This window comes from Parus major, chromosome 5 (assembly GCF_001522545.3).
Source record: "Parus major isolate Abel chromosome 5, Parus_major1.1, whole genome shotgun sequence".
Taxonomy (NCBI): Eukaryota; Metazoa; Chordata; class Aves; order Passeriformes; family Paridae; genus Parus; species Parus major.
This window is the reverse complement of record NC_031774.1, coordinates 60,379,899-60,383,830: the sequence shown is the minus strand read 5'-3', so window position 1 is coordinate 60,383,830 and position 3,932 is coordinate 60,379,899.

Below are 3,932 nucleotides of genomic sequence, written 5' to 3'. Positions count from 1 at the left end.
AAGGAAAAGGAAAAGGAAAAGGAAAAGGAAAAGGAAAAGGAAAAGGAAAAGGAAAAGGAAAAGGAAAAGGAAAAGGAAAAGGAAAAGGAAAAGGTCAAACACACTTTAAAGATTCCATGAATTTAACTGGGAGGAATTCCTGGGATGGGTTGAAATTTCCAGGCAATTTTCAGGGAAGTCTGGGCTTTTGGATTCTCTGTGAGGAGAAACATCCAAGCTCGGTTCTGCTCCAGCCTCAAGCAAATTTGTTCAGCAAGATTTGGATGAGGGCAACAGAAAGTGTGGGAAGAGCTGGAGCACCTTCAGCATTCGCTTTCCTTTTATCCACTCCCATTTTTCCACAGCCTTTTCCTCAGGTTTTTCCAACTCCTGGTTCCACAGGAATATTCCTTGCCAGGAATCCCTTGAAAGTCGAAGTTGGAGCACTGGGAATTCTCTTCTCTCCTGCTGTGGCTGCAACTCAGACACTGAAGCAGAGTGTGAGCCCATCTGGATCCTGCAGAAAAGCAGGAACAGGTGGAGATTTATGGGAAAACCAAGGAAAGGGCAACATTTTAGCAAATTTTAAAAGTTTAGCGAATTAAAGTGGCTGGGGGCAAGAAGATGAGCAAACCCAGAAAGGCTCCTGGGTGCTGCTGTCACTGAGTGCAATGACAAAAATTCCTAGATTCCACAGGAAATTTCCTTGCTCCATCTAAAGGAGGCTGGAAATGCTCAGGAGAGGAATTAAATCCATTCTGGGCCTTGCAGGAAGCTCAAAGACAATTGCAGCAATATTAAAACCCTTCCTAATTGTCTCAAGCTGTCCCCCAAACCATCTCCTGCTGCCTCAGCTGGCCGGGATCTCCCGAGCGGAATAATCAAAGGCCTGAGAAGCCGCACGCGCTCCTTAAAAACCGCTGTGGATGAACTCGGGACTCAGAGGGAAAATTATTCATCATCCTCTGGGGATGGACCCAGGGAATCGCTGATGTCATCAAATCCTTTCCCTTCCACTCCCGGCTGGGGGGGGTCTCAATGCTCCGGTCAAATGGAATTTAATCCAAGCCACGAGTTTGAGTTTATTTGATTCATTTCTTGCCAGATTCCATTTGCTGACTCCTGCTCTTTTCTTCTTCTTTTTTTGGTTTTTATTTTTTTTTTTTTCCCCTTGCAGATGAATCATATTAAAGAGGTAACTATGGAAGCAGAGTTTGGAGTGATCCTTACAGGAATTGGTGTAGGAAAGGCAACCCTGGATGTGGGAGTCAGGAACCCGCTCAATTTAACAATTCCGTGTTAAATCTGGCTTCAATCCCAACCATTCCTAGGCCAGGGATTTCCCAGAATGGAAATTTTTATAACAATGTGAGGGTGGAAACCTCCCTCAGGTGAATAAGTCCCCCCAGATTTTAAAATCACAAACTCCTGGGTTATAAATTTATCGAGTTTTCCCAAAGATTTAATCAATCTGTTTTAAATCCAAACCATTCCTAGACCAAGGAAGTTTGGAAGGTCCCAAAATGGAAATTTTGATAACAACGTGAGGGTGGAAATCTCCCTCAGGTGATTAAGTCCCCCCAAACATTAAAATCCCAAACTCCTGGATTATAAATTTATTGATTTTTTCCCAAAGGATAAATTCCAGCTTGAAGCACCTGCTTCATCCAGAAGGATGCAGAATTCCGGCAGTGCTGGATCAATACCCCTGAATTTCTGCGTGCAGATTTATTGCTGAGGTTTACCTGGGAGCTGAGATTTTCCATCAAGGATCAGCAGACAGGAATTGTTGAGAGTTCCTTTTGTGCTGTGCCTGGGTTGGATTTATTTTCCTCACTTGCAACATTTCAGGAGAAATCACCTTTTCCACCCCAAGCAGCTCCCTGGATTTCTCTGATAAATCCAACAGCTGGGGGAGGAGGCATCCTGAAAATTCCCTGTCTGAGCAGCCCAGCTTAGTAAAATTGGGATGAAGATCCAGCTTATAGGTTCAGGAATAACAAAGGAATTCTATTCCAGACTGGAATGGGATTTAACCCTTTAATCCTTGCATTTATCAGCCCCTGTCCCAAATCCATTTGGGATTCTTCAACACAATCTGGAATGTTCTGGGGTTGAGCAGAGGAGGCCGCAAAGATGATTCCAGGCATGGAAAACCTCTGGGAGGATTGGGAATGTTCCCCTGGAGAAGGGAAGGATCCAGGGAGAGCTCAGAGCCCCTTGCAGGGCCTGAAGGGGCTCCAGGAGAGCTGGAGAGGGACTGGGGACAAGGGATGGAGGGACAGGACACAGGGAATAGCTTTTAGATAGAAAAGGGTGGATTTAGGTTGGATATTGGGAAGGAATTCCTGGCTGGGAGGGGACGGAATTCCCAGAACAGCTGTGGCTGCCCCTGGATCCCTGGCAGTGCCCAAGGCCAGGCTGGACATTGGGGCTGGACATTGGGACAGTGGGAGGTGTCCCTGCCCACGGAAGGGTCTGGAATGGGATGGGATTTGAAGTCCCTTCCCACCTAAACCATCCTTGGGTTATTTCCCGACCAAAACCAGAGCTCACAGGGAAATTAAAGCAAATTTGAATTTTACAAGCAACCCCTGGGAGGGACCAACTCCAAACCATTCCCTGGATGAGGATTTTAAACTCCAAACTCAATAAATCCTTATTCAATTATCAAAATTTTGCACTTTATTGGATTTTTTTTGCAGTTATTTTCCTTGCAAATGCTTTGCCCAGGTCCAGTTTGGAATTAAAGCCATCAGCAGCTCCCAGGGGTGTTTGTTTCTTTGGATTTGCGCTGGGAATCATCAGCCTGTGGAGAAAACTTCAGTATTCTGCTTATTATCCACATCCCTGGGGAATAAGGAGCAAGAAATGCCAACAATTTTGGGATGAGATTCAGGCAAACTCCCTAAAAGTCGCAGCAATTTGTTGGGCTGTCAAAAGGAATCGAGCTGATCAAAGCTCCTCTGATAAAATCCTGAATATCTGCAATTCCCAGCAATTGGAAAAATCCCGGGAAGGGATCTGGAATATGGCAAATCCACATTTGGAGCCGGGGGGCTGGAAAAAAACCCTAAAAATATTTAATTATCAAAGAAAAAGATTGAAAATTCTCCCTTTTTTTTTTTTTTTTGGTACAGAAATAACAGAGGTAAGAAGAGACTAAAAATAAACTTCCAGTGATGCAGAGTGACTTTACCCCAAATTATGTAGGCAGAGGAATATTCTTAATTAGCGGTGCCAGAACTGGGGAGAAAAAAATTTCATTGCCTCCTTCTTTTCTGGAATGTTCTGACTGGGGGTTTGTTTTAGGAATTTTCTCCTGGATGTGCATTATTTTGGGCTGATTTTCCAGAGGCAGGAGTTGATGGGGTAATTAAAGAGAAATTAATGAGGGTACCACCAGCTCAGGGGTTTTTGCACTGCTTTGAAATCCCTTCAAACGCAGAAAAACAATTTCTGTGGAAACAATTCCCAGGAAAACCTGGAAGCTTGGTTTTCAAAGAAACTTCTGCTTTTATTTATGTCAGAAAAAAAGATTTAGGGAGTGTTTTGGATAAAATCTATGGCATCAGGAATCTGTCCGATAATGTTGGGATGTCTAATAATCCATCGTCTCCCAGTTTATCGAGTGGGATAAACCCTGATGTAATTCCTCCTAATAATTTTAAAGGGTCGAGGAGAGAATTCCAGAATGATTTGGGTGGGAAAGGACCTTAAATCCCACCTCATTCCCACCCCCTGACAAGGGCAGATGAATTCCCCTATCCTGGGTTGCTCCATCCAAGCTGGCCTTGGACACTTCCAGGGATCCAGGGGCAGCCACAGCTTCTCTGCTCCCATGGAAGAGGGACAGGAAGAGAAGAAACAGCCTGAAGTGGCTCCAGGGAAGGTTTAAGTCGGATCTTGGACATTTTTTTCATGGAAAGGGCTGTCAAGCATTGGAAGAGGCT